General features: G+C 47.0%; 1 long non-coding RNA gene across 1 annotated transcript; it reads left to right on the top strand.

Annotated features, from left to right (window-relative positions):
- The first annotated feature begins 7,518 nt into the window (after window positions 1-7,518).
- LOC308483980 lies at window positions 7,519-10,771 on the top strand. The gene is made up of 3 exons (XR_013989851.1): window positions 7,519-7,582; window positions 7,699-7,804; window positions 10,708-10,771. It is a non-coding gene; the product is annotated as an uncharacterized lncRNA (long non-coding RNA).
- The last annotated feature ends 2,068 nt before the right edge of the window (window positions 10,772-12,839 follow it).

Below are 12,839 nucleotides of genomic sequence, written 5' to 3'. Positions count from 1 at the left end.
ATGGTAGAGCTGAATGTTGACATGTTCAGGACAGACAAAACAAAGTGCTTCTTCACACAATGCAAAGCTAAATTATGGCATTTTCTCCCATTAGAGATAGGGCCTGCACTGCCATGAGCTTTGTTGAGGCAAGTCTCCTCAAGCAGCACTCGGGGTGTGTGTGGGTGTGTGGGTGTGTGTGGGTGTGGGTGTGTGCATGCAGAAGACTTGGATTTGGGTGCTCCACCCACCTCTTGTCTCCTACATGCTTGGACATGGTGGTGAGTCCTCCTCTTTCTCCTGGCCTGGGCATAATTTCAGTGGCAAATGTGAGGGACGGGGAGGGTGTGTGTGTGGAGAGTGATGCAATCCCACCTGATGGCAACTCACCTGGTGGCTTTCTTCTCCTCCCAGAAAGCAGCCCCGCTTGGTGGTGGCTTCAGGCAGGTAGGAGCAGGTCCATGCCACTGGCTGGTGGTGGAGGGCAGGGCTGGTAGAGACAGGCCTCCTCCTTGATCTTGTGGTTGCATTTTCAGTGGGTGGCCTATGCCTCACAGAGCCAGGTGAGGGGTTGGCCTGCCTGCCTACCTGCCTGCCAGCCATGGCTGTTTCTGCTCCTGCCACTGCTCATTGCTGGTGGGGCTGAAGAAGCAAGAGAAGGAAGGCAAGAGTGAAAGGAGAAGAACAACTCTTCTCTGTGTTTTCCTCATTAAGAGAAAAAATACCCCTTTTCTCATTTTTCTCCAAACTTTGTTTCCTCTCTGCTGCCCTCATCCTGTTGATCAGGTCTAGCGTGTGAGAGGATTGACTGGAGGCGAGAGAGTCCTGTTAGTCCTGTTGTGGTGTATATGTGGGCATTATAGCAGCTTGGCAGGTAGATTTTTGTGTTTTTCCTGGCCATTTTGTGCCCCCTTGGAGCAGCAGCTCTTCAGCAGCATCTTTGCTTCCTACTGGAAGCTCCAGAAAAGTGGCAGCCATTTTGCAGTTCCTTTCATGGTGCTCCCTCTGAATTGCACCCCTTTAGCAGCAGTACTTGCCTGTTACCATAGCTGCTCTTCACCCAGCTGTGTGGCTGCCTCTGTCTCCTGGCACTCCCCACCCCCCTTACCTCCCCTAGCTGGAAGAGTTTTAGTGATCTAGTCCTGGCAGACAGTTACCCCTCACAGAGCAATGGTTTCCAGCCCCCTTAACAATCTCACTTTCCATAATTTTCGGGGTGTTTCTGTGTGTCCATTTTCTTGCTTGTCTCAGGTGGCAAAACGGCTTGGACAAATTCACATAGGATAAGACTATCAATGGCTTCTAGTGGTGATGGCTATGCTCTGCCTCCATAGTCGGAGGATAAAGCCATAATGCCAGTAGACTGTCAGTTGCTGGAAATCACAAGAGGGGAGAGTGCTGCTGTTGCATTCAGGTTCTGCTTTGTGGCTTCCCATTGGCTTCCCATCTGGTTGACCATTGTGAGAACAGGTTACTGCACTAGATGGGGCATTGACCCGATCTAACAGCCAGGCTCTTTTTATGTTATTATGCGTTAATTACATTGAGATTGGATCACTGTGACACGCTCTGTTTATCACTGCCTCTGAAGGGTGTTCAGAAACATCAGCTAGCTCATAACGTTGCAGCACGGTTCTTAACTGGTACAGAATTTGGGGGACATAAATCTCCACTTTTATGCTATCTTCACTGGCTGCCCCTTCATTCCTGAGAACAATTCGAAGTTCTCATTTTTTACCTTTAAAGCCATCAAAGATCTGGCACCTGGGTATCTGAAGGACCAGGAGACCTGAAGACAGGGCTTTTTTTCCAGCCACTGCTCACCAGAACTCAGCTCCAGCACCTCTCAGGTGGGCGCCATTGTCATTCTAAGACAACAATGGAAAAGTTCATGGTGAGCAATCTGGCTCCTCTTTCTCTAAAGAAAAAATAAATCACTTCCTGAATGACATTAATTGATCTATACACTTTGACCTATACACTTTTGATTAAGGGGACGCGGGTGGCGCTGCGGGTAAAACCTCAGTGCCTAGGACTTGCCGATCGTATGGTCGGCGGTTCGAATCCCCGCGGCGGGGTGAGCTCCCGTCATTTGGTTCCAGCTCCTGCCCACCTAGCAGTTCGAAAACACTCTTAAGTGCAAGTAGATAAATAGGTACCGCTTTCTAGCGGGAAGGTAAACGGCTTTTCCGTGTGCTGCGCTGGTGCTGGCTCGCCAGCTGCAGCTTCATCACGCTGGCCACGTGACCCGGAAGTGTCTTCGGACGGCGCCGGCTCACGGCCTCTAGAGCGAGATGAGCACGCAACCCTAGAGTCAGACACGACTGGCCCGTACGGGCAGGGGTACCTTTACTTTACCTTTACACTTTGATCAGTGGGAGATGCCTCTTTTTATTTTGAAGTGTTCTTTCCTCTTGGCACCCTGATGATGATGGCTTGATGAGCAGTCACACCTAGCCTGTGTGATAAGTAACTTTGATAGCAGCTGTAAATCTAATTGCTATCTTTTGAGAGTTGTGGTAGTAGTGCACACCAGAGCACTATGGCACATGTTGTTTGCAAATATCCGATTTTGGCTGCCTTCACACAGCAGTATACAGTATTTCATTTTCAGGACTTTCCCCTGGCTGTTAAGTTCCACGTTATATTTGAGCTTTCACAAGGCATAAAAGGCACATCTGGAACTATAGTGGAATATAATACAAGTTTCTAGTGCGCATGTAGAAAGAAATAGCAAATCATCGATAATACAAATATAGCAACAGTAATAATGACCCGCCCCCGTTCTGCTGACAGGAATGTGAACACGAAGCATAAAATACAGAAATATTGTTTATTGGATTTCAGAATCAAGTACAGCATGAAGTTTGGAGCTCCAGATGCTGCTTCTATATCCACCTGGGTTGCACTGAATCCACTTTAAACTGCTGTGTGTGCACAGCCTGAGTTGGAAGCAAAAGGGACAGTAGTTGCACCCATGGCTAAAAGTGTTTCTGCTTTACTCTTGAGCACAGTCATTTATGGCAGCCTTCCCCAGCCTGGTGCCCTCCAGATGTTTTGGACTGTGTTGGCTGGGGCGGATGGGAGTTGTAGTTCAAAACATCTGGAGGGAACGTTGGTTTGTGGCATTTGTACTCCCAGGGCTGACTCTATAATGAGCCAAGGTGAGGCGGGCACTTCAGTGGCAGAATGGGAGGGGTGGCAGATTTGGATCAGGGTCCTAGCTCCCTTCCATTCCTCCTGTCCCGACTGGGCTGATTGGCACCTGCAGACTGAGAGCATGGAGGCAGTTCTTTGATGCTCCACCTTATTGTGCGTGGGAGAGATCCTGGCTCAAAGAGATCTGGGCTCATTTGACATCTCCTGCCCTCCCTCCCAGTTCACTCCTCCTGATGCAGGACCCCTTTCTCCTTTCTCTCTCTTTTCCTTCCCCCAATCCTTGAAGAATGTGGGTGGCCTGAACTGTGGGGGCTTGAAGAAGCGCAGAGTGGGTGGGCAGGGCGGAAATTTATAGTCTATATATCATTGCTGGCTCCATATCCTGGGGCTGTAATGAATGGGTCTCTTTGACAAAGCCGAGCCAGCCAAGGTTCTTCCCGGCCAGGCTTCCATGTATGCTGGCATACGCCTGTCTGGTCCTTAATTTGCCCGGCAGGCCATAAACTTTCTGAGTTTAAAAGTGCAGCATGATAACAGGCCACTTTCATGGACGGTGAGAGAGGGGGAGCCGTCTAGTCCCCACCACTCTTTTTATAAGGATCCCTCCTGGGTGAGTTTGCTCACCTGCCCCACCCAGCAGCAGTCTTTAGGGCCAATTTTAACATTTCACGGTCTATAAACTGTGATCCTGTTTGGCCATAGAGCTTGAGTGGGTGGAAAACAGATTAGCCTCCCTCCCTCGCAAAAACCCCTAGCATATGGTGGTGCAGGGTGGAAGGAAGCCTCACTTTCAACAGGATGCTTGGAAACACTTTTTTGCCAGCTAGATTTTTCTTTCTTCTCTTTCTTCTACTCCTTCCTTCCTCCTCCTTTCTTTTATCAACCCCTCCCTCCCTCTTTTTCCTCTTCTATTCCCCTCTATTCTTCTTTTCCCTTTTTTGTCTTTCTTTTCTCTTTCCTCCCTTTTCTTTCTTTCTCTTTTCCTATCCCCCTTTCTTTCCCCCTTCCTCTCTCTCCTTCTCCTTCTTCTTCCTTCCTCGCTAGTAAAAATACCCCATTTTTTACTTTGAGTGGACTATCCCTGACTGAACTCAGTGGGACTCCCTTTAGACGAAGCAGGTATAAGATGTGGCTGCTCTTGCGCAGTGTTGCTAAGTGTGACCCAAGATGGAAGCAACGTGTGCCTTGCTCTGGCTGACAGCAGTGGTGGCTGCCGTAGCCAATGAAAGTTGGGTGGGCAGCGTGGAGGCTCAGAGGAGGTTGGGGATGGTGCTGTGGCTGGCCCAGTGGCTGAGTGTAGGCCTCACAGCTCCTCTCACACCCAGCCTAGCCCTGCATCCTGGAAACAGCTTCAGTGAGGGCTCATAAGTGACATCATACTTGTGGACTTTATAATGCAGGCATAATGCCCAAGTTGTGATTGATTGGGATACAGGGGTTATTTCCGATTGTTGCCCTGAATTTTGAAGGCTTATTGTGCTCTATAGCTAGGACGCTGGTGGCGCTGTGGGTTAAACCACAGAGCGTAGGACTTGCCGATCAGAAGGTCGGCAGTTCAAATCCCCGCGACTGGGTGAGCTCCCGTTACTCGGTCCCTGCTCCTGCCAACCTAGCAGTTTGAAAGCATGTCAAAGTGCAAGTAGATAAATAGTTACCGCTCCGGTGGGAAGGTAAACGGCATTTCCGTGCGCTGCTCTGGTTCGCCAGAAACGGCTTAGTCATGCTGGCCACGACCCGGAAGCTGTACACCGGCTCCCTCGGCCAATAAAGTGAGATGAGTGCCGCATCCCCAGAGTCGGCCATGACTGGACCTAATGGCAAGGGTCCCTTTACCTTTACCTTTATAGCTAGAAATGGGACAAAGTCATGCTGTTTTTTTGGAGGAATGAGACATGAAAGGGCTGCTTGCTTTTATGATTCGCCCCAGGTGGCAAAACATATTGGGCTGGTCCTGTGTACATCCATAAATCACACCTTCTTGGAAAACATTTTTTGAGTGCAATGGCATTTGGGTGTTTCAGGGTAAAATTGCCTTTACACCTCGGAAATGGCACAGTAAGTCCTTGGCTTACAAATTATTAATATTATTATTATTATTATTCCACCCTTTCTCCCAAAGGAGCCCAGGGCAGCAAACACTCACTTTAAAAAATAAAATAAAATGCTACCACAGGCTCCTTTGGGAGGAACGGCAGGATATAAATGTAATTAATAAGCAATAGTAATGTTTAAAAGCATCTTGCAAACAGTTAAAGCATTCCAAAACAATTGCAATGAAAACTTCTCAAAACAGTACAGTTGGAAACATTGTGAAAACAGAGTTAAAAACATTATTTCATCCAGTGAGCTCAGGGTTGCCAGGAACAGTATCCTTCAGTCACCAAATGCCTGGGAAAAGAAGGTTTTCAAATTCCTCCGAAAGTTAATAATTACAAAGATGGGTGCAATTTAGCAGGCAGTGGCTGCCTGAGACATTTCGGAGCCTGAGGCAAAACGTCCCACTGCCACTGCTAGGTGGGGGCATGAGGCTCTGCAAGAGCTTCCCCTCAGGGAAAAGCCCTTGCAAAGACTTGCCACTGGGTGTAGGGTTGGGGGGCAAACTCTGCAGAGTCTCCCCCCACCCCAGCAGTGAGGCTTTGCAACGGCTTTTCCTTAAGGAGAAGCTATTGCAAAACCTCACCACAGCAATGGGTGTATGCAGGGCAGGGAGAGTTCAGCAAGGGCCAAATCTCCCTGCCTGCTTGGCAGCAAAGCTGGGCAGTGGAACACCTCCCCTCAGAGCTTTGTTGTTGTCCCTCTCTTCCCCTTGTGGCAGGGGAGACTACAGTAGTGTCGAAGCTGGGCAGTGGAACACTGTGCTGCTCTGCCATTACTGCTGCCACCACCTCCCTGACCTGAACTGCTTCTGCGGCAGAGGTAATGGCACCACCTCTTGTGCTTCTGCTGCCTGAGGCAACTGCTTCACTCTGCCTTATGGGTGGGCTGGCTCTGTCAACAGGGAAGGCATTACAAACAGGGAACTGCCACTGAAAAACTCATCATTGCGGCACCACCAACAAGGCCTCACCTGCTGATTGTTGGATCCGAGATGGTTGATATTGGAGCAAGCACTCTTTGAGGTACTTGGGTACCTGGCCATTAAAGGTTATACAGTGGTACCTCAGGTTAAGTACTTTATTTGTTCTGGAGGTCCATACTTAACCTGAAACTGTTCTTAACCTGAAGCACCACTTTAGCTAATGGGGCCTCCTGCTGCCGCCGCGCCGCCGGAGCATGATTTCTGTTCTCATCCTGAAGCAAAGTTCTTAACCCGAGGTACTATTTCTGGGTTAGCGGAGTCTGTAACCTGAAGTGTATGTAACCTGAAGCGTATGTAACCCGAGGTACCACTGTATATGCTAGAGTGGCACCTCAGGTTACATACACTTCAGGTTACAGACACTTCAGGTTACAGACTCCGCTAACCCAGAAATAGTACCTCAGGTTAAGAACTTTGCTTCAGAATGAGAACAGAAATCGTGCTCCAGTGGCGCGGCAGCAGCAGGAGGCCCCATTAGCTAAAGTGGTGCTTCAGGTTAAGAACAGTTTCAGGTTAAGAACGGACCTCCAGAACGAATTAAGTTCTTAACCCGAGGTACCATTGTATATGCTAGTACTATATGTTTGCATGGGGACGCGAGTGGCGCTGTGGGTTAAATCACAGAGCCTAGGACTTGCTGTTCAGAAGGTTGGCGGTTCGAATCCCCGCGACTGGGTGAGCTCCCGTTGCTCGGTCCCTGCTCCTGCCAACCTAGCAGTTCGAAAGCACGTCAAAGTACAAGTAGATAAATAGGTACCGCTCAGGCGGGAAGGTAAATGGCGTTTCCGTGCGCTGCTCTGGTTCACCAGAAGCGGCTTAGTCATGCTGGCCACATGACCCGGAAGCTGTCTGCAGACAAACGCCGGCTTCCTTGGCCAATAAAGCGAGATGAGCGCCGCATCCCCAGAGTCAGCCACGACTGGACCTAATAGTCAGGGGTCCCTTTACCTTTATATGTTTGCATTGGGCTTGGTAGATTGCTGGCAACCCTTGAAGTGCTTTCAGGACCAACGACACATAGTCTCATATCGTAGCGCCACTTACTCACCTGGCAGCCACATTCTGCACTAACTGCAGGCTCTGGACTGTTTTCAAGGGCAGCCCCACATACAGCACATTACAGTAGTCCAGGTGGGAGGTCACTAGAGCATGGGCAACTGAGCTTAATATCCTGATCCAGGAACAGTTGTAGCTGGTGAACCAGCCTAAGCTGGACATAAGCAGAGAAGACACTCCAGTGACAAGCTGAAATCCAGGAGTCCTCCCAGACTACAAACATGTTCCACCCCCCTTTTTGTGTCAGATACCATTATTACATTTTAACAATTCAGTGGACAAAGGAATGCTACAGATTAAGAATGACAGGTAAGTTGTATCAGCACAAACATGAAAGCACAAAAAGGAACAAAGACGTTGACTTCATGACCAGGAACCAGGCGTTTTATATTACATATTCACAGTTTCAAATTCCCCCTGAACAGAGAGGAATGAGGATGCAGTGGAGTGAGAGATTTGTTGACGTAACTAGTAAAGGGGAACGCAATCATGTCAGACCTGTTTGACAGCTCCTTTTACCACCCTATGATGGTAAGTAAGGTTGCTCAGAGAGAGCGAGGTGGTCCCATACTGAAGTCCACCACCACCACCCCTCTTTAGAAGGTCCTTGGGAGGTTTTCCAATGAGCAGCTATCTCTAGATGTGTCTTCAAGGAGAGGAAGTCTTTGTGATGCAGAAAAGGGTCGTCTTCACTTTCAGAGGCTAGCAATGCCACTGCAGGTCAAAGAGGCTGGTTTTTTTGGGTGGTTATGTCAGAGGCCAAGGTGAACCCCCAGGAAAACATCCTCACCATCATCATTTATTTGTATGCTTCTTTTCCATAGTAACAAACAAAATTAAATCCTGACTCCACACTAAGCACCAGCCCACTCTGAATGAAACCTGTGAATTAAAGCACATTCCAACCACATGTAGAAAAGGGCGCCATGACTTCTGCACACCCTCCAAAACTGTGGGGAAGCCGTGCTTAGCATATTTGAAAGCAGAACCAGAGCCCAGAGCCAGCGCAGGAGCACCTTTAAGGATGCTTCCTGAATTCTAGCAAAGACTCTTTTTCAGTGGAGGATGAGACCAGATCTTTTTCCACACCTCATCATCAAATCCAGTGTTTAAGTCCCCCACCCCTGCCAGTTTCAGACTACTTCTGTCCCCCATCCTGTAACCAGTGGCAAATAAGAGAAGCCACACCTTTCAGGGAAGGAATAGATTGATTGCAAAAATGTTCGTTCGATGTCAAAGACTGCATACCAGTTTTGGGTTTTTGTCTTATTATGTCTGTCAATTTCCCCAGGATAAGAGAGGATAAGGATAAGAAAAGGATAAGAAAGAGGGATTTATATCTAGATGTTAGGATAGAGAGGATAAGGAAAACAGGAAAACAGGAAGACACAATGAGAGATAAAGGAGGTGCTGTGGGATTGGTGGAAGTCAATGTCTTGTTGTTGTTGTTGTTTTAGTGTTTATAGCATTAACTTGTAAGATATGGATTTGTGTTTTTGTTTTTTTTAGTTGTTGATGCTTTCTTTATTTTTTGAATGTTGGTTTTTGTGTGTTGTGTATTGTTATTTTTTGATATTTTTCGTGTTGTTGTTGTATGGAAAATACTAATAATTTATTTTTTTAAAGACTGCATACCAGATTACCTCTGCGTGTAACCTGGGCAGCCATTGCTTTTATTTGTGCAATTTGAAACCAATTCACCTTTAAACCTTGCAATATAGTTTAGAACAAGTGCTTTTGAAAGCCTCTTTTTCCAAAGTCAGAGTAACCCCTCCCCTAGTCCTCCCATCCCTGGAACCGCTTCTGTTTATCAGGATGACAAAACTCTTTATGATCCAGGAATGGAGCAAAGAGGGAATGTTACTTCCTGATGGCCATTTTTTTCCAAATTTGTAGAGAGTCACGCACAGGAAGAAGTTAGAAATCTTATGAATCATTGTCTATGAGGGATTTAGAAATGGCAGGAATTTAATTGTGGGTATAGGAGGGAGTGTTTCAAGTTGAACCCAAGAAAGGCTCCTGGAATCCTTAATAAAAGGTACTAATCACTTCAGCTGAAAAGCAATACCTTAGATTGGGATAAATTTTGGTAGAACTGATATCTTCACAGCCATGATGCAGCCCAGAATTGCTCTAAGGAGCTCCTTTTGCTATAAAGCTGGCCATGGTTTTGCCTTTGAAGTTAACCTGCGCAGTTGGGCAGACACTTCCCCCCAAATGATGGAACCCTCTATAACCCATAGCAAAATCTGAGTGAGTGGAAATTCATTAAATCTCTGAGGTGGGAAGCTTTAAAGTCTATGAACCTGCTCCTTCAGAGGAAGGGCTGCCCCTCCCAGATCGGATCACACACCCAATTCTCAGACCTGGGAACCACCCACCCATGACACTTTTTCTTAACATGACTCAGTGTCGGTTTATTGGCCTTCATCCAGTCCATCACTACTTCCAGGCACCTGTGCAGCACCTTCACTGCCTCTCCTGATTGTGACAGAGTGGGGAGAGAGAGAAAGCGCTTGTGTGTCATCAGCATACAGAAGACACCGTACTCCAAATCGCTGGATGACAGCTCCCAAGGGTATTCCTCCAACCTCCTTGCTGTCACTCCAGAAGCACACAATGGCCAACTGTGTCAAAAGCCTCTAAGAGCTCAAGGAGAACCAACAGGGTCACAGTCTCCCAGTTTCTCTCCTGATAAAGGGTGACTAAGGCTGTTTAAGTGCACAAACAGGGCCTGAAACCAGACTGGAATGGTCTGGTCAGATACCGGTAATCTGTTTTTTCCAGGTATACCTGCAGCTGCCGGGCCAACACCCTCTTGATCATGTTGCCCAGGGAGGAAATATTAGAGAGTGGATGGTCGTATTTTGAAAACTCTGGATTCAGGCAGGAGATCTTCATAATGAGGCAATGGCCCATCCAGTCAGTCCCTTCAGCTATAATAAGCAGGGATCAAGAGACGGTGGATTCAGCCTCATCGCTGCATCCTGTCTAAATCCTCTGTCTGTAAAAACAGAAACCAATTCCACGAGCTGGGATTCAGTGGTGCTCCAGGGGCCTCCAACAAGCCCAAACCAATTGTGGCATCGAAAACAGTATTAATGTCACACATATTACCTCAGGCTTTCCTGTTTGCTTGCAGCAGGAGTCTTATTATTCAACATATTTTCTCCCCCCCCCCCAAATAAGATAAAAGGTTTTATTCTTTTGTTTTCTTTATGGCTGCAAACATACAATTTTAATCACACACCTAAACAAAGTAGAGGGTTGTTGTTGTTGTTTTGGCCTGTTTTTGCTTTAAAATATTATCAGTGAAATATGCTGGAAGAAGAACAAAGGAAGGGACAGTTCAATTACACTAAAATATTAAAATATAAACATTCGCATTTTATTTTATTTATTATTGCATTTATATTTCAACTTTCCTCCAACAGCTCAAGGCAGTGGGGTATATGGTTATCCCCCTCCACTCTTTATCCCCAAGACAACCCTGTGAGGTAAGTTAGACTCAGAGACATTGGCCTAAAATGCCATAAAATAAAATAAAATCTTGTTTCCCATAACCTAGTTAAGAAATGGGAGACCTGTGGTCCTCAAGACATTGCTAGGCTCCTGTTCCCAACATCTCTGGTCACTGGCTCTGCTGTCTGATGCTGATGGGAACTGGAGTCCAACAGAGAATCTGGAGGACCACAAGTTCCTCATCCCAGTCTTGGTCCAACACTCTGACAAGAGATAAAACGAACATGAGATAAAACAACTGGAATGTCTACAACCATCTAAAAACAATCATAATACAGCCACAGACTGGGAAAGAACTCTGCTCAAAAGGGGGTCAGGGGCCCTGAAGATTAAATTTCATTACTTCCATAGTAAGTAAAAGGAAAGTAAAGGACCCCTAGACAGTTAAATCCAGTCAAAGGCGACTATGGGGTATGGCGCTCATCTCGTTTCAGGCCGAGGGAGCTGGCGTTTGTCCACAAACAGCTTTCCAGGTCATGTGGCCAGCATGACTAAACCACTACTGGCACAATGGGGCAGCATGACGAGTGCCAGAGAGCACAGAAACACTGTTTACCTTCCTGCCACAGCGGTACCTGTTTATCTACTCACACTGATATGCTTTCGAACTGCTAGGTTGGCAGAAGCTGGGACCGAGCAATGGGAGCTCACCACCAGAGCGTGGATTCGAACCATCGAGCTTCTGATCAGCAGGCTCAAGAGGCTCAGTGGTTTAGAACTCAGTGCCACCCGCTCCCTTCCATAGTACAGATCTGCCTGGATGGGAGGAAGTTCTGAAACCCACCTTCAAGATAAGGTGGGAATTGCTGTCAAACCGTGCTTACCATACCCATCTCATTAAGTTGGCGCAGACAGATGCCATGGTCCATGGTATCAAAAGCTGCTGAGAGATTGAGGAAGAACTCTCCCTGTCTTTCTCCCAATAAAGGGAGAAGGTGATTCAGATTCATGGTCAGGCCTGAACCCAGACTGATTCTGGGTGAGATTGTGTGAAGCTAGTAATATGAAAAGTTGACTATTTTTTCCCATTCTCATAGCATCACTATATCAGTGAAAAAGGCAGCAAGCAACAGAAAGGCCACTTCATGCCTTTAAAGTATGATGTGGCTTTTTCTTGTAGATTGTGGGCATAATTAGCAGAATTGCCTCCACCTCCACTTCCGCTTCTCTGACCTGCATTTCTACAACCACAAGCCTTAAATTTGTGCACACTTTGAAAACTGTTCCTTTTGAAAATGGAGCTCATGACCCTCTTGTGGTCTTCAATTTCACACTGAGGGGAAACAGACCAGGGGTGTGTGGGTGTGCATAGGTGAAGTGCTACGTGCAGCAGTTTTGCTTGTTTGCTTTTAAATGTATAATATACTTTTGGCCCTTACTTGGACTTGGACTTTTTACAAGCTCCCCCCCCCAAGGAATTTGATATATAGCAGTCAATCATGCAAACTCTGTGGTACAGCATATAATGCAAATTATGTGTTTGTGTGCATGTTTGCACAACACTTGGCAGTTAAATACCCAATCCAACAATGTCAAATTCATGGAAATAGATCAAGGCACCGGGATTGAAAGTTGCTCACTGGGGCAAGATGGTCTGAGCCTATTACACAGATCCTGTCCTGACTGCATTGGCTGCCAATTAGCTTCTGGGTCCAAGTGCTGGTTTGGACCTATAAAGCCTTAAACGGCTCAGGACCACTATACCTCAAGGACTGCCTCTCCCCATAAGAACCAACCCAGATTCTGCATTTATCATCTGAGGCCTTTCTTCATGTGCCCCCTCCATGAGAGGTCTGGAGGGTGGCAACTCAAGAAAGGGCCTTTTCTGCAGTGGCTCCCCATTTGTGGAATGCTCTCCCCAGGGAGGTTCGCCTGGCATCTTCATTATACATCTTTAAGTGTCAGGAAAAAACTTTCCTCTTCAACCAGGCCTTTGGCTGATTATGTCCTTTGTTTGTGGAAATGGGGTTATTGGTTTTCTTTGTTTTTGCTTTTATTATGTGCTATGTGGCTTTGTTCTGCATTTTTACGACGTGAACTGCCT

Source organism: Podarcis pityusensis (genome assembly GCF_964106645.2).
Source record: "Podarcis pityusensis genome assembly, chromosome: 8".
Lineage (NCBI taxonomy): Eukaryota > Metazoa > Chordata > Lepidosauria > Squamata > Lacertidae > Podarcis > Podarcis pityusensis.
Note: the sequence above shows the minus strand (reverse complement) of the source record. Positions and strands in the feature narration are given on the sequence as shown.